The following is an 18,399-nucleotide window of genomic DNA, read 5'->3' as shown; positions in this document are numbered from 1 at the left end:
AAGGCAGCTGGATTTTACAACATGATGGAGAGTGTCAGCCAACACCTGGTGACAGAAGTTACAAGACATGAAATGAAGAATTCCTTTAATATGATCTTGTAGAATAAATATTGCTTCTAACTGGAGATGGAAATAAGAAAATGTGGCTGTAGCACTGTAGGAACCTGCATTAACTCCATCAATGACTCCTGCAGAGCCTGAGGAACTGTGCAAGAGCCTGACCTTGCTGTCAACACATCCTTCTTTTCCACAACATTATGACAGTGTTCTATCACTAGCTATAAATGAAAAGTAGATGCATTTTACAGGAATATGTAGATCCCAGCAGGCACATTCACCTCTCTACGCTGGCACCACTAATCTGTCTCTCTCCATCACTCTGATTTACAGCAGGCCTCAAAATGCAGACTAAGGCCTCTCAGTAGTGTTTATCTCACTGTCACTTTGTCACTTCGTCTTGCTCCTATGCCTCCGAGCAGAAGCTGGCAGCCACTGTCTCCAGCATAAAAGTGGATTGAATAGATTAAAAGTGGCCAAAGGGTATTGTGGAAACCAGAGGTGTGAAGGAAGGTGGCCAGCTCTCCAAACAGAATGATTAAAGATGGCAACGCAGCCTTGGCGGGTTAATGCAGCATCCACTGCCCACAAATAACACCATAATTTCACCATCCAGAAATACTCCAGGGAAATAAACATTTCTCATCATTGCCAGGAAAGAGGAATCATTAAGGAAGAGAATGATGATGAAATGCAGAAAGTCTTGCTTCTTGAGCACAACACATTAGTTTCTGGGACATGAGGCTCATTTGTAATAGGGATCTAATTCATATAATCAACACCAAGGCTAAACACTGAAGAGAAGATTTTCTGAAATAAAGATTGATTTCTGTGCCAGCCTTTCCATGCTAAACACAGTCCCAAATTGCATTTCTGTGTCCAGGAGCGGGTGTTTAGAAGCCTAAATATCCATTTGTGCATACCAACGGGCAGCTTGCCTGTGCAACCCGAAGAAAAGCAAGAGAGGGATGGGTTTTCCAAATCTCAACTCCCTGGTGGTGCTTCTTGGCTCTGACTGAGAGCAGAACTGGCTCGGTGTGCCTCTCTGTCCCCAGTGTTCCTGGGCAGGATCCACAAGGCATTGAAGTGCTCCATGGCACCGCTCCGAGCCCTTTGGATCGGGATGAGGCTCTCACTCCCTCTCATCTGCTGTTACAGCAATGCTTGACATTAATATTTCCCTCTTCAGCACAAGTTCTCAAAGCCCTTTTCAAGCCTTATTATGGTTCACATCACACTCAGGGATGATGCAGAGGTCCTAATGACAAGGAAAAATGAGGACAAGAGAAGTGACTTGCTCAATGTCACACGATTGCAACCCGGAGACCGCAACGGGAAGATTTGAGTCCCAGTAGTTTGCTCTGAGCCCTAATGAATACTAATGACTGGCCATATTGATAATTCATAGTGCTTCCATTGGGCTTAACACACACAAAGTGCTGTTGAAATGCTCATTTTTTCAGTGATCCCTGGGGCTCTGCATGGTGTTCATCTCACAGCCCACTCCACTTCGCAGATGTGGAAATCACAGAGTTAATCAGATATTGCTCCACCAGTGGGAAGCTGAGCGTGGAAGTGGTTGCAGGATGAGCCATGAAAGAGGATGTTCACAGTGTCTGGCTTCTGGCATGTCACCCAGTGCTTGATGGAGGGGTGCTGGAGCTGAGAGCTTGGTCTCCCTGACTGCCAGAAGAGGAGCCAGCTCCATTGGAAGCCCATTCAAAGCATCTGAATTAGAAGCTGTTTCTCTCTGCTGAGCCTCTGGAGAGATGAACATTAAAGGTCTCAAGCTAGACATGTGAATATTCTCCCTTAAGTGCTTATTATTATTCCCATTTTGCAGGTGGGTGAACTGGAAAGGACAGGACTCTGCTAAATTAGGCGAGCTGCCCGCGCTGGTTAGGCTCCCTCTCTGCTCCCTCATAAAACTCCTGGAAATGTCTATGAGAGAAAAGAATGTAAAGCTGCATAAATCTCCAGGGGAATATGTTTAGGTTGTAAAAATACAGAGACAGCATGGAAATACCTCCAAGTGCTCTGGGAATATATGGTGAGTCATGAGCAGTGTATATTAAATGGTCAACGCTTCTCCAACAGAAGCAATTCCTCATGCGAGACCACAGGAGTCACAGGAGTTGGCTTTGCCCCAAACTGCCTGATTCAGCAAGATAGCAGCAGTGTGCAGGAACCCTGCTCTCATGTTTCAGCTTTTAGGCACTGGGAAAGAGGAGAAACTGAGAGATTTTTGATGGATTCGAGCATGGCAGTGTTTTAACTGTGTGAGTAGGAAGTTACCAGAAAAATAAAATGCAGTAAGAATAGATAATCACAGAACCACAGAATGTTTTGAGTTGGAAGGGATCTTAAAGCTCATCTCGTCCAACCCCCAACACCTTCCACTAGACCAAATTGCTCGATATAATTACTGTATGAAGTGCATCCCTCCCATGCTATTTCTTCTGCTTCTTCTGTCTCTCAGTTTTCTGCCATCTCTGGCATTCTTCCTAAAGCCAGAATTCAGCTTGCAATCGTGGTAGTCATTAAAAATTATCATCTAAGAAAGTGTTTATCAGCTCTATCATTGCAGGTGCACTGGAAGAATGATTGCAAATTAAAATGGCTTTGTAACAAGGCCTGAGCTAGCAAAAAAGGAAAAAAAAAGAGGCAGAAAAAAGGTATATTAATTTTTCTGAAATTAGAAGATAGAATAACACTTGCAGGAAACATTTATCATTATGTCAGCAAGGGGGTTATGTGATAGATCTTTTTAATAATGGTTTTCATAACTTTGAAGGTAAAGACAGTTGGTCTATCTTGGTACTTTTCATAGAACATCTAACAAGTTAAATTACTTTATTTGTGTATGTCAAATGAAGGCTAATACAGCAAAAGCAGGCTTGGAAATTAATCTCTTTGCAGTTGTACAGGGGCAGGGCCCATCCTCTGCTCCTGAAGGAAAAATCAGGATGGCACAGGCCATGTCTATACAAGTAGACCCCACAAACTCAGCATTAACAAATCAGCCTTGCAACTCGAGATATTTATAAATTATGGCTAAAAGAGACATTTTTTCCCCTCAGCACTATGAGATGATTGTCCAGAATGTAAATATTTTTTAAGGAAAGATTCATATGTGCACTCACACGCCTTGTGTGTAAATGTGCTTCATGCCACAAGCTGTTTTATTAATTCTTGAGCCACTGTTGAAGGCTGGGGTTTGCAAGGAACTTCAGGAATGAAGAGCAACAGATGGGAAGGGGGAAAGACTGGGGTATGTAGGGAAAAGAGCCTATAAAATGCAGTTAATCTGTTTTTTTTTCTGGAGGTAGACAGAAGGGTAAAAATCACTTAAGGAAACCAGGCACACGTATAATCCAAGCACTCATTAGAACACATCCCTGATAAAATTTTAAATGCTTCATTTTGAATTCAGAGGCTGGAGGAGGAGTAAAAAATGACATGAAAGTGAAAACTCAGGGAGTTGGAGTGTGAATGTAAAGGCTCAGTGACCTTAAATTCTCTACCAGAGGCTCAGGGGCCAAATGTGAGAACACAAAATACATCTGGAGAGCCACAGCTTGTGTATGCGACAGAAAATGAAAAATGTTCTGTAAGAGGAGCTAAACAGCTCCAGGAGTGACAGCCTTCCCTCCTCATCCAGCAGAGCAATGTGAAACCACAGGGCTGCTCAGGTGGGAAACGAGGAACCAGGAGCAGAGATCCTCTTGACTCCAGCGTGTGCCTTGAATCAAAGCCAGACATGGTGGGGACACAGAAGCCACCTGGTCATTTTAGCAGATCTGAGAAGTCTTAGAGCATCTTTCATCATTTAATCTCCTGCTCAGCTATCTCAAGCTCTTCATTAATCAAAGCTCAAAAGCAGTGTGGATTTCTAAAGACTTTTTTTTTTTTTTTTTAATATTTTATTAAAGCAAACAATTTAAACAGAGCTTGAAGCAACCTAATGTCAAGCTCTGGGCTGCTGCCTCCCTCAGTTTTGCCACTGCTGTGATGAGCCCTTGGGAGCTGTCCCCTCTCTGGGAGCTGCAGGAGGAGCAGTGTGGAGCTGTCACACGTGAGCTGTTGCTGGTGCCAATCTGAACCTATCTCCAGCTGTCTTCTGGATCACAACTCCTCCTTCCCATCCCTTCAGAGGCTCGCAGAGCTGTGCATGCAGCAGGTTTCAAAGCTCTGCCTGCCCTAGGAATCACAAACACGTGCTTCCAGAAGCAGCAGGTATTCACAGGCTCCAAGGCTTTTCGTTGCATGCAGTGCCACAAAAGAATTATAGTAACTCTGAGCACTGAACCATTTAAATTCTATTTTAATTGATTCCCAGCTACCTCACAGCTCCAGCATATTGTTAAATCAGTGGTGGATGAAAGTAGCAGGAGGTAACATCTTCTGCATTGCTGCAGGGAGAGCATATCTAAAAGAAGGCAGTAAATCCTGGGCGCCTCATTGCCAGAGAGATGCAGACAAATTGGAAGAAATTCATAAGAAGAGTAATAAAAATGATTAAAGGTCGGAAGGGACTGAGTTATGAGTGAAGATTAAAGGAACTTAATATGCATCACTTGGCTAAATGATGACTAAGAGGGGAATGATACCCTTCAACAAGTACTTGGAGGGCATAAAGATCACCAATGAAAGGGAACTCTTGAAGGTGCTGAAGGACACACAGCTCAGGATGAAAGGATGGCATCAGGCAAAAGGCAACTAAAATCTAAAAATCATTAAAATCTTAACGGACCATTTGTGGGAAACCAGATTCTGCCACATGTACCTAATCAAGTTTCAGTTTTAATTTCTGCCTGTTCCAGGGACAAAGGCATTGTCTTCAATTAAAGGCTGAGCGTGAATTCCCAGAGGCATCCCAAGGTAGTGCATGCCAAGAGGAATAATTCCCAACCCAAGTTGAGAAAACAGCAAAAAAGGCATTCAGAGTATCTGAAGGTTGATATACCCTTTACTCAGAGCTGAAGGATGTACAAGATATGAAATTAGTGATGTGAATGTGCCTGTTGCCAGGATACCAGGGGCAAAATGAGAGTAATAATGCATTTCTTTAAAATACACACATTCCATTAATTCCAGTGAGAATTACACCAATATTTTAATGGCAGAGCAGACAACTAAGAATAGCAAATCTCCCTGCAATCCTCTCACAGCACCAACTCCCAGCCTTGGAGTTGGGAGAAGAGCTGAAACAATCTCCGGGGGTGCTGGAAGGCTGTGGCTGCACATCCTGAGCCCAGCCTGCATCCATCGGGATGGAATTAGGCTGAGCTGCGGCTCTGCTCGCGCTGAGCTGTTAAATACAACATCCATAGCACCTGGTGGTTTTCCAGGCTCACTGCACGGAAACTCCCGGCTGGATTTACAGGTCTGGTGTTGTTTTTTTTTTTTTTACCCAGGAAATTGTTCGTTTCCAGCTCCACCACACCTCTGCTTTCCCTGAGAAAGGGGAGTCCTGAGGTGTCCCCCGGGAAAGGTGGCAGGTCCCTTTGCTCCCGGCAGCTCGTGGCACAAAGCGGGCAGAGATGTTTTGGGGAAGTTTTGGTCTTTTCCTGTCACTGCCCGCGTTCATTTCTGGTGGAATTAGGATTTGATGTGAGGATGTCACTTGGTGCTGGCACCCTGCAGCAGCATCCCTTGAGAAGGGCTTTGGGAAGCACTGCCTGGGGATGGAGGTCATGGGAAAAGGGCTCCCCAAAAGCAGCTGGAGTGGGAAGCAAAATCCTCCTCGGTCCTTGTGGGCAATGAACTCCTTCCTCTGCTTTATGAGTTTGGGACAGAGGAAGCACAAAGCAGAAACATCTGCATTTCTAAGCCCTCTCTGTGAGAATAACCCAGAGATGCTGATGCTGGGAGAGGCACGTGGAGGAAAAGCAGCCCTTTTTCTGGGATTAGCATCCCATTACAGCAGTGCTCTGAGGACACAATCTGATTTATTTATCCCAGAATTTAATCTGGCTATAAATGCACAGCTCTGCTACTGGCAAACACAGCCATTGGACCTGTCCACCAGATTTCTGCCCCAAGCCACAGCCAGCAGCTAGGAGAAAGGAGTCAAGTGGTTAAAAAAAATCACCTTTTAAATTCACAGGTTTGCACCACTAATTGAGGGCCCGCTTTCCAAGACTGCTAAAGGACTCGCCCATCTTTTTCACCACATAAGCCTGCTCAGAGCTAAGAAATATGTACAAACTTGTTTTAAAAGTGGGATGATTCTTCATATGTTGTAGAGTAAGCATGGCAACCAGCAGAAATCAGATTTACAGAGGTGGAGGTCAGGACCTTTCTTTTTATGAAAACCAATCTAGTCAGAGATAGCTCTACTATAATTTCTATATTGAAACTTCTTCATTTCCTCCCTCTTTGAACCCTGAATCATGAGAATTAAAGGTCAGTCTCAGCTTTTAGATTTTTAGGCTGTTTACTCTGATTTTCCTTCCTCTGGCAATCATTACAAGAGCATGTAGTGACAGGACAAGGGCTAATGGATTCAAACTGACAAAGGGCAGGGTTAGATGGCATATTAGAAAAAAAAAAATTCTTCCCTGTGTGGGTGGTGAGGCCCTGGCACAGGGTGCCCAGAGAAGCTGTGGCTGTCTCATTCATCCCTGGAAGAGTTTAAGGATGGGTTGGATGGGTTTGGGGCAGCCTGGGACAGTGGAAGGTGTCCCTGCCCATGGCAGGGGCTGGGACTAGATGGGCTTTAAAGTCCCTCCAACCCAAACCATTCTGTGATTCTGTGATTTTTTTTCTCCTGGTAACACTGTTCCTGGAGAGGGATTTATTGTGCCATTAAAGTTTGTGTTTTCCTCCCCTTCTCTCCAGGTAACACTGAAGAGAGTCTGTAAGTGTCTGTGAGATGGGCAGACTCAACCTTTATGGAGTGCCTGGAAGTTTGAGCTGCCACGTGTGGAAAGCACCACCAAGATTTCTACTCCAGCTGCTGCTTGGTGGGGAATAATGTAAACAGAGACTTCCCCAGGGAATGAAGATCTTGTTTTCATGACAGCTTCTTTGATTTTTGGTTATTTAAAAATACAGAAAAAGGAAGGGAGTGTAATTACACAGAAATCTGGCTAAGGATAATTGCTATTCAGAGCATCCCACGAGGCCAAAAAAGGCCTTGGAGGGCAGCATATTTAACTCAGAACAGAAATGCTGAATATGTGTGAGTATTTTATAAATCACAGGTGTCACCTCGTCAGGGTCTTTATTCTGGCTGTTTTTTTTTTTCCCTAAAAACCAGGTGACATTCAGATGTGACCTGAACAGAGATGCATACATGGTGCTGTAGGAAATGTGTGCATGTGTGGCTTTTAAAAGCTTTTAAAAGTTTTTATATGGTCTTACAGGTGCACAATCACCTGCTTGAAATTGTTAATTTGTTTGGCTCCCAGACAGAGCTGTGTAATTTATAAACTTCTGCTTTGCATTTTACTATTAAGGTACATATGGTTTCACTGCAAAACAGATTCCCACAGAGCTGAGTTTGAGATGCTTCTGAAAGTTAAAACCAAAGATGGGCTTGATCACAAAAGGAAGTACTAAAATAGAGAATTCACTGTTCTTTCATGTTCAGCTTGTGCTTTAGCACTTCAAACTCTTAGAAATAATATTGCTGAGTTTTAAACAGTGGATTTAAGCTTAACAGTGTAAGGAGGGAAATATGAAGAGTTTTCCTTTTGATAATATTGGCTTTGCATGTATTGCACTAAACCTTTGATGGAAATGGTGTGTGCTGCGTCTCAGAAGGGATGAGTGTGTGTCACAGGCTTAATAACCAGACTATACATTTAACCATATATTTATCATCACAGAACAGTTAGAGGTGGGAGGGACCTTAAAGACCATCTTGTTGCAACCCTCCTGCCATGGGCAGGGACACCTTCCACTATCCCAGGGTGCTCCAAGCCAAACCTGGCCTCGGACACTGCCAGGGATCCAGGGGCAGCCAGAGCTGCTCTGGGCAGCCCAGCTGCTCTCTCCCACCCTCACAGGGAAGAATTCCTTCTTAAAATTTAATCTCAGCTTGCCCTCTGACAGTTTAACAGTTTTTAGGTATATTCACTTTACACATATATAAATAAATATATAAATATTTTAGTAGGATCTCGTTTGAGCACAAACTTTGCATTCAACTGTGTAGGAGACCTGGCATCCTTAGCCACGTTTGCTGTCCCATTCCAAGCCCGGAGCAGGGCAGAGGGTGCTGCCCGCAGCCTGCCAGGTGTGCAGCAGGGCAGCTCTGACTCCCCAGCCTCGGCAGCCCCCGAGCCGTGAGTCTCCTCGGGCTGACCTCTGCCTGCACACCGGGATTCGGGACAGCCCCAATTCCCGTCGCACGGCTCAGGAGGGGCCCATCTCCTCCTGGATTCTCTCCATCCATCCCCGCCGCTGCCGCGGGCGGTTCTTGGGGCCCGGGGGATGCCCGGGGCATGTCCCGCATCCCGCCCCGGGGGGTTCCGCGGCGCATCCCCCGCTCTGCCCGCAGCCCGTCCCCGCAGCCCCATGCTCGGGGGGACCCCCACGCCCCGGGAGCCGCGGGGCAGAGCCGAGCGGCTGCACTCCGCCTCCCGGGCTGCGCAGCGCGGCCGGGGAGCGGCGGGGCTGCTCCCTCCCCCTTCCTCCTCCTCCTCCTCCTCCTCCTCGTCCTCCGCCCCCCTCCCCCAGGGCAGAGCCGGCGGAGGCGGCGGGCGCGGGGCAGAGCAGAGCCGAGGCGGCGGAGGTAGGAGCGCGGGGATGGGATGGATGGGATGGAATGGGATGGGTTAGGTCGGGATGGGATGGAACGGGATGGCGGGGGGGCTCCCCAGGCCGCGGCTCCCCAAGTTTGCAGGCAGCGGGACTTTGCGGGAAGTTGGGCAGCGGCGGCCGCGGGGGCTCGGCTCGGCTCGGGGGACGCGGGGCTCCGCCGGGGGGGACGCGGGGCGGCCCCCGCTCCCCGCGGGCTGCGGCAGCCCGGGCGCTCGCAGGGCATCCCCGGAGCCGCGGCAGGAGCGGGCCCGCAGCGGGACAGGGCGGGCGCGGTGCCGCCGCTGCCCGCAGCCGCGGATGGCGCCGGGCTCGGGGACAGCGGGCACTTGTGCAGGGCTGGCCTGAGAGAGCCGTTCCATCCCGGCAGCGCATCCCACCTGGGAACCAGCCCGGCGCGGATGCTGCCGCTCGCCGCGAATGTTTTTGGGTGAAGAGGGGGATTTCTTCAATGCGAGCTGTCGGCTGTTAAAAATAGCTTCATAGCTGCTGAGAATGCAGGCAAGGTTCAGTGACGGGTTATTATGGTCAGAGTCTGTTAAGCAACAATTCACCAGCTGAACTTTGGCGGTCTCGTGTATGGGCTTCTCTTCTTCTTCTTTCTTTTTTTTTTTTTTTTTTTAAATTTTCCTCTGCTGCTTCATTGTAATACTACAGCCGTACTCTGCAGGGATCTGAGTGTCTCAGGCACTGACAGATTTGTAGGTTAATAGGATATGTGAGAGGAGTATTGCTTGGATGGTGCATCCAAACACCTACCAAACTCTCAGATTTGGAATTCTTTTTGAATTTTATTTTATTTGTTATATCATGCTATGGCCTGAAGTCCCCTTCACACTGACTTCCTTGCATATGACATCAAAATGGTTTCACTTCTTGAATTGTTAGCCAGACCAAAAACCCCATCATCACCATCATCTCCTGTAGAACAAACACGTTCTTTTGTGTTTTGAGACTTAAAAGAAAGAGCAGAGTGGCCAGCTGGGCACATCACAGATTAAATCTCGAAGCTTGCTGGAACTGTTCTTGAAAAATAAATATTTTTAAGGTTTTTACTGCAAATGGTATGTGCTCGTTTGGATAAACAAACACCTGATTGAACAGCACTGCACTTGATACTGCCTGGGGACTGCTTGATCTTTGGCAGAGAGGGAAATTTCCACCAATAAAACATCCCCAAATGGACATGAACCATACATATATATCTGTGCTATTTATAGACATAGATATGTTTTTTATATACACTCACTCACAAACAGTGAATCTCACTTAAAACCAGCAAACACTAACGGAGTAGCTGCCTTGAAGCCTCTTTTTGTCAGTGATTAAAATGTTGTCACACGTCTCGTGCCCTGAGAGCTTCTCTGCTGCTGCTGGTGCCATTTCACTCTTGGGCATTGAGTCAAAGGATTCATCTGGCTCTTCACGTGCCAAAAGAAAGAAAATCAATTTGAATGCAGAAAGGAGGAAACTACTTGTATGATGATTTAGTTGTGAAACTACCTCCTTTCTTTCCTTTTTTTTTTTTTTTAATAGCACTTAGATCCTGTGTGTATGAGTTGCAGCCACTGTGCAGTTCTGAAATCAATAGGAAAACAGTTTTATGGTTCAGATTTTGTCATAGGAGGACTAATCTCAAATTCAGAGTGTTTTATTTGGTGGTTTGTAACAGGAACGTGATCAAACAGTGGAGATTTACATTGCAAAACACTTAATTCCACTAATGCAATGGAAGGCAGTAATGGATTTTTATCTTCAATGCTAAACTAAAAAGCAGGTATCTGGAAATCAAATAAATGAGAAGGGTGAAGCAGACTCTCATATTTGAATTATTTCATGTGGTTGAAGGGGAAGGATGAAGGTGTGTAATCCACCAGCAGCATGAACAAGGATTTTATGTAGGCATAATCACAGAGATGCAAATAAGGTACTGCTTATGTTCTATTTTAACGTTATTTTAAGAAACCTGTGGCAGGAGCTCTGTGAGAATGGGGAGTTTCAGTGCTCAAAGCTTTTGTTGGCAGCCCAGGTGATCTCGGTTTTAAGGATGGGCTGGTACTAAAGCACCTCTCAAAGCATTGGTTTGTGTTGAAGATCAACTGGGGTGGCAGCAAACTCTGCCGAGGATTTCTTGTGGAATTCCTCTGCTGACTAGGAAGGGAATCCTTCCTTTTATAAACTACTTTTGCTGCACTGAGTTCTTCCTTATATGTCCACAGAGCCAAATCTCACTATTGTAGCTCAGGGTTGTGTCCCCACTGGGTGCTGATAGAATTTCTCCCGAGGTGAGCTGGCAGCAGAGGGCTGATCTCACCTAAATGACACGTGGATTTAGGAACCTGCAACACCCAGCTGTGTTTCTCTTCCAGCACAGATGCATCACTTAGGTGAAGAAAAGCCATGACATAAACAGATACTGATATCCCCCCCTCCCTCCTAATTACCCCTGCAGTTAATGTATGTCCCAGAGTCATAAATTCCAAAGAGACGTGCTCTTAAATCACTCAGTGCTGCCCTGGGTACTCGCCTGGTGTGGAACACTGCTTCAAACATCTCAGAGGGTTGCAGAAGATGCACCTTGATTTGATCTGGGCTCGTTAATTGCTGGTTTTAGACTCCCATTTTCCCATTTAACCCACCTGTTTTCCTCCATATCTCCCGCAGGGAGGAGTAATTCTAAATTCCCACCTTACTTCTTGGCTGGAGTTATTTGAGTTGCTCAGCTAGAAGAATCCAAAGTGCTGTGGAAAACCATGGTAGATTCCAATAAGAGAGCATTTTTTCACCGCTTTCCCCCAAAATTAGCATTTCTTATTTATTTATGTTTTTTAGTGAAGTGCCCTGTTCTGTTTGCTGACCAAGTGAGGTGTCAGATCTGCCACACAGGGAAAGGGATCTGTAACCTCCTGCAGGTTCTTGTTTTGAAGCACTTGCACCCATCTCTCTGCTTACACTGCAATTTCACTAAAATTCTAGATGATCTAGAGCTTTGCTGACCCATTCTCTTAAAGATTTGTGTGGCTGCTTGTGTATCTGACAAAAAAACATGTTGTGTTTGTCCCCACAGCCTGCTGGGTTGTGTTTCCCAGGCTCAAAGACATGATTGCAATTCTGTCCTGGTGCCTGGGCTGGGTTTTTACAGGCGAAGGAGCCAGGGAAGCTCCGAGGAGGTGGAGAGCCTTGCAATGGGAGCACTGTAATCCTTTGATTACACAGCTGTGCCTGACATGCCACTAAACAGCACTTTAGGGGCAAGCAGTTAATGTAGCTTTTCCATGGAATATTTATTAATTTGTGTTACACCTGGTTTCCAGCAGCTGTTGAACGTGGATTGTGAGCTTTAGATTCAAGGAGCATCCTCCGAGGGGAGACAGGCAGGTGATGCCTTGCAAGAAGAAACAGAAGGGAAAATGTTGTCCTGGTGGCAGTGACAAGGCAGCTGTGGGGAGGATGAGAGGCCTGGTGAGGTGGTGGATGGGAACAGGAGTGAGGGACCTTGGCACACTCTGTCCCACTGCCTCTGTCCCCTCTGGTGGCAGCGCACTGGAGGTCACAGTCTCAGACTGGTTCATGTGGGAAGGGAATGTGAAGCTCATCCAGTTCCATCCCTGGCATCTTCCACTGTCCCCGGTTGCCCCAAACCCATCCAGCCTGGCCTTAGGCACTGCCAGGGATCCAGGGGCAGCCCCAGCTGCTCTGGGCACCCTGTGCCAGGGCCTGCCCACCCTCACAGGGAGGAATTCCTTCCCAAAATCCCATCTATCCCTGCCCTCTGGCAGTTTGAAGCCATTCCTCTTCTCCTGTCGCTCCATTCCTTGTCCAGAGTCTCTCTCCAGCTCTCCTGGAGCCCCTTCAGAGGTTCTAAAGTCTCCCTGGAACCTTCTCTTCCCCAGGCTGAACACCCCACTCCCAGCCTTTCCTCACAGGATTGATGCTCCATCTCTCCTGCACCAACCCTCCAGCCCTGACTAATTGCCTCTTCTCATTCCCAAATCCACCTTCCCCAACTCCCACAACAGCCTGAGCTGCCTGAAGCACTCATTTCCCAAACCTCAGCACCTGGCTTTCTTTCTGTCCTTGCCCAAAAATGAGGTGGCCCACCTCAACCCCAGACACATTTCTGGAGCTCCTGGTGGTGTGAGCCTTCCCCTGTTGCTTTGCTGAAAGCAGCCACAGCCCCTGCAGCCCTGGGGATGGTTGGGGGCATGTGGCTGCCCCCATGGGTTTCCTTGGAAATGAACCCAATCCTGTGGAGAACTGGTGGGATGGAGTGGCAAGGGAGTAAGCCAGGCTTTTATTTGTTTGTATACCAAGCAGCACCAGATACACACTTAATGTTCTAAAACTTACTATGCCATCACTTACCCACCAGAAAAGCACAGTGTTTCATAAATAAATGGGGTTTTGGGCCAAATCTGTATCTAAAGTGGGTTGTTCTTCACTGTAAAAGGTGCAGATCTGTACCTAAATAGCAAAATACTCAAACTGACATTTTCCATTTGCTTCACGCCTTCCAGTAGGAAAAAATAAGTTTCATGAGGAGATATTTTTTCCCTGTAGAAAAACCTTGATTTTCAGTGTGGGTGAATGTACCCTGCTATCTAACCCTAAAATGAGAAAAACTGATGAGATTGAAAAGGGCTTTTGTATTGTTATATTTTACTTTGGTTTTTGCATTTAGTGGTGTTTGGCTTAGCTATGACAAGTTGAAGTTAAACTTGTAACTTCTCAGGATTGCATGGAATAGAGGGAAGGTCATTTCTTTCAAATAAGTCATTGAGTTACAGGTGAGTTTGAGCTGGGGAGAACTCTGAGGTCAGACAAGAGTGAAGATGAAATGTAAAGTTCAAAGTCATACGGAGGAAACAAGATAAGACTGCTTTGAAAAATGAAAAACTCAACAAGATACAAAGGCAAAAAAATATAAAGATTTATGTGCAGCATGTGTACTCAGGAGATGGAAGAAGCCTCACAGTGTTGAAAGAGTGCTCTGAGGATGGGCAGCACATGGATGTGAGTTTGTAATATTGGAGGGTTTGCCCAATTTCAGGTCTTGGAACAGTGTGGAGAAAAACCACTTAATTAAAGTGCTTTAGAACTGGCGCCAAATGAGTAGTGAGATACCAACAAATAGGAGAGACCTCAGGAAAAGAAAAAGTAGCATAAATCAGGATTCTGCAGGGTTTTGCCCATAATTTGGAGGAAATGTAAGAGCCCAGTGTCAACCTTGCTGTGCCTAAATTGGGATATAATGGTCTGAGTGCCAGAATTCATTAATGCAAAGAAAAAGGACTCTTTGACTGGGGCAGCCAGGAGGTTTGTCCATGTAAAGCTAGCAATAGGAGGAAGTGGAGAAGGATGGTTTAATAGTTTATTAGGAGAATGTATCACATAATGAGATGGGTTTGCCTGCAGGCCCAGCTCCTCACAGGGGAGCTTCCTCTCCTGAAAATCCTTTAGCAGCTCTTAAAACCAACGCTTCCTTGCAAGCCCATCAAATACCTTATCTAATATTCCTTCCCAGCCTCTTTGATTTTGGCTGCTTTTTAGTTGTAATTAGTCTTTTTTGCTCAGCTCTGTAGATATTAGATAATGTTAAACAGATATTGGTAATGTTAAGTAAATTAAATGGATAATGAATCTCAAATTTTGAAGTTCATCATTTTGTAGAGGTATTTCACTGCGTTAGGCTGGTGATTGGGCTCCTGCTCTTGTCTTCCACCCTTTCCTAGTGCATTTTTATGGGTTGCTGCTGTGCAGCTCATCCTTGGGACTGCTGAAGCCTGAGGACATTTCCTGGGGCTGCGTCGGGAAAGGATTTTGGGTGCTGCTGTTGCAATGGGAGAGGAGCAGGTTTTGCACATGTCCGTCAGGTGTGGAGCCTGTGCCCAGGTGATTCCAGGGAAGGAATGCTGGTTCACACTGTAAGATTGACACCTTCAGGATCAGGGATCCTCTCTGCCTGCTTTGTGTCTCCCTGGAGCTCCAGGCTGGGATAACACTGAGACATCTGGGTTGTAACTGCATCCATTGCAAGCGATAAAAATCCAGATAAAAACCCTGCTGTGTGTTAAAGACTGCCAATAGAAACTGCAGCACGAGATGCAGAGATGGGCTGTTAATTTAAGAAGACAAAAACATGTTCTTGAGCACTCCAGCACGGAGTACTACAGCTTTATGCCCTGAGCGACTCATCGGAGCCGTTCGGAAAGTAAATAATTTAGATGAGAAGTTTCATCAATTATAAAGCTCTGAAAACAGTTTCTCAGCTTCAGGATTAACTTGCCTGAGGATCAGATAAGGATAAATCAGAATGAAACCACTATTGCACTTGACACTTAGTATTAGAATTACTTTGCAAGGCTATTTATACCATCTTTAAAACAAGACATGGGATGTGAGAGGTGAGCAGAAGGGAAGAGAGGAACCTGAGCTGATCCTCTCACTGAGGAAAAAGGAAATAAAAATTTGTCTGACATCAGGTGATTTTAAGTAGGGAAGTTTTTAACCCTTCAGAGTAGATTTTTGAGCGTTTCTGAGGAGATCAGCAAAATGAAAATAAACAGCAGAGTAAATGCAATCTAGATTGGTATCCATGGAAATCCAACGTGGATTTATCTGGCATTAGGCTGGATCAGGAGTAATTCACCTTCTGGGTTTCACCGGTGTGAGGGGAACCAGGACGTGGGCGTGGGAACAGTTTTGCAGTTGTTGTGGAGGGATTCAGAGCCCTGTGCTCACCAAGGAGTGTGGCAAGGCTGGGAAATGTGGGTGACCCCCCAGAGCGTGTCAGGGAGCAGCTTTTGCCTGGAGTCAGTAACTCTCTCAGATGGTTCCCCTCACCTGCTGCTCATCCCTGCCTCAGCTGTACAGATTGAGCATTCTCCTGGCTTAGCATCAGAGTTGGAATGTTGCAATAACTCATTTTGGTGTAATACAGGGGAACGCATAAAAAGCCTCTGCTGAGTTTTGATAGTGTTTTCTTGTAATGATACCCATTAAATGAGTGTAGTAATCTCTCCAGTTTTCCATTTTTTTGTCTTGCTGTGCTGGTACATTGGATAATGAAGGAAAAAAAAAAGAGAAAAGCCCTAAAAATGTGCAGTGAAAATGCTGATAAATATGTAAATACCAACGGTATCTTTTTTGGACTATTACAATTCCTACAAGCTAAAGCTTTCCAAAACTGCAAAATGAAGAGGCACTTTATGACAATTAATATTTATGCATTAAAACATGCCTGTTACTGAAACAAGAGTATCCCATCCATCATCACTAAACATTTTACAGTGCACAACTTTAATACCCTCCTTTCTGTATTGTGACAGCAAATAATTCTGAAATAGCAAATATCATTAAGTTGCATTTAACAGAAAACTTGGAAGGTTTCAAATGAGATAACATAAACTCTGTGTTCATTCCAAACAGCAATTCTCTGGATCAACCTCTGCCTTCATTAAAGTCACTGAAATGTCTTCCTGCTGACTTCAGCATGCCAGCATTTCAAAAAATAAATTGAAATGGGATCTTTAAAAGTTTTCTTCTTGATGAGTGGCTGGAGCTAAAGCCGTTCAGCTGTGCTTTTCTGTGCATATGTTATTTAGCTCAGCCAGGAGGTCTCGAGGTGAGGATAATGTCTGGTGGGGATGAGGGAATGTGAGCAGGAAATAATATTTCCCTTTGAAATAATCCATCAGTAGCTGTGCTATCCCAGAGGCCCCTTTTTATGGAAATCCTGCAGATGTGGAGCCCCCTTTCAGTGCTGAGGGAAGCCAAGCATGCAGGTGGACATTCCTCTTAAGGATATTTAGGCCTTAAAAGTGATGGAAAAGCCCCAAAGTCCAACTCTTTATTTATTGCACTGCTGCAGGGCACGAGTGCAGCCTTCAGACATGGCTTTGGGGACATTTTTAGCTTTGTCCTTTTGGCATCAGGGGTTTCTGTGCAGCAATTGAATAGGAGGAAGGAATTAATTTGATTTAGCCCTGTCAAGCTGAAAATGAAGTTCCTCCTTGTACATCCTTCGAGGAACCCTCCATGGTCTGGATTTAGCTGCCATCCGCTCCATTTTTACTGTTATATTTTTGGACTTCCTCTGCTGATAAATATTTAGAGTCTGTTTATCTCTCATCTCATTTCTGTTACATGGTGCTTACAGATTTTTTTTTCCCCCATAAATACTTATTACTGCAGAAATTAGTGTTGCAGGCCTTGATATTGCAGTGCCAGCAATTTTGTAATTTTAATTGAGGCTGGCTGACAGTACTTCTATTAATTATCCAGGAGAGGCTTATGGCTTTCTAAAAGAGAAGTGTATTTCTGGCTGGAGGAGTTTGAAGGGGAGTAGTAATTGCTTTATGTCTGGAGTGCAGGTTTAGGTGCAGGAGGCTTGGCTGGATTTGTTGTGGCCATTGCTGAGGATCAATAAAGCATGAAAAGGGGAAAAGCTGTTTCAAATTTGTAAAAGTTGTAGCCACCAGGATGCTGCTGCACTCAGAATGAAAAATGCAGCTGTTTATTTTGGGTTTAATTAAAATCCAATGAAAGACAATTCAGAGAGACCTAAGTTGATATTAATTACTTTGAGCATGTGAATAATTGGAGCAGGTGAAGGACTTCCTTCACAAAATTCTGCACAGCCTTTTCTTACAGCCCGGCTCTATGTGATTCTTACTGATGCTGCCCAGCTAAATCCTAGTGCTCTTTTCCTGTGCCTTCCAAATTCCTTTGTGGAGTTGTGTTTTTCCTGATGTGAATATGACAGTCCCACTTTAATTGGATAACAGCAATTGTCACCCTGCAAGAGGGATTGTGATGCCCAGGGGCCTCAGAAGTATCTGCATGAAAATAAATAAATAAAACATCTGAAAAGCTTTGCTAAGAAGCAGTAAATTTAAAAATTGATTTGGTTAGCAGCATTGAAATGAGGTGCCTTATTCTATTACAGCATAAAGCCACCAGATGTCACTTATTTTGTGCACCCCTCTTCTGAGGAGAAGCATGTCCTTGGCTTGGAAAAGATTAAAACAATAAAGGACAACTTACTTTAAGTGGCTTTGTTTCTGTTTGTGTTTCCTAACTGGCAACTGTCTTCCTTGATAAATATTTTTATCTTAAAATAGATCATATAAGCTCATTTCTCACAATCAGACAGACTTGCATTTTTTATGAGCTTTAAATGTCAGCAGTGCCATTTTGAGAGTCAGTCTTTAAGAAAATAATTAATAGGCTTACTCCATTTTCGGAAGGGGGAATGTACATTTTACGGATAGGAGGGTTTTATTTTTATGAACTGTTCTGTCATTAAAGGCACCTCAGCCAATGGCTCACATGGATATTCATCTTCAGCCAAGTTAAAAGCAGAGGGGGGAGTTGTAAAGTCATACAGAAGGTGGGGGTCCTTGTGGAGAGGGAAAGGAATAATTCTGAAATCAGAAACCAGTATCTGCTTCTGGAGTGGAGCAGCTCATCCTCAGGGTTTAAAGGCTTCAAGGAGAAGTGGAGCAAAGGGGGATGTGTCCCTAAAGAGGAAAAACAACCCTTGATACCCAAGGCATAGCTGGATTTCCTGGC

General features: G+C 45.1%; 1 protein-coding gene across 1 annotated transcript in view; it reads left to right on the top strand.

Annotated features, from left to right (window-relative positions):
• Window positions 1-8,722: 8,722 nt before the first annotated feature.
• Window positions 8,723-18,399, top strand: part of CHST15 (carbohydrate sulfotransferase 15) — a 45,023-nt gene continuing 35,346 nt past the window's right edge. The window contains exon 1 of the mRNA XM_038140779.1: window positions 8,723-8,800. The gene's annotated coding sequence lies outside the window, so the exon portion shown is untranslated. The remainder of the gene's footprint in view (window positions 8,801-18,399) is intronic.

Source organism: Motacilla alba, chromosome 6 (assembly GCF_015832195.1).
Source record: "Motacilla alba alba isolate MOTALB_02 chromosome 6, Motacilla_alba_V1.0_pri, whole genome shotgun sequence".
Lineage (NCBI taxonomy): Eukaryota > Metazoa > Chordata > Aves > Passeriformes > Motacillidae > Motacilla > Motacilla alba.
This window is presented reverse-complemented; position numbering and strand designations above follow the sequence as displayed.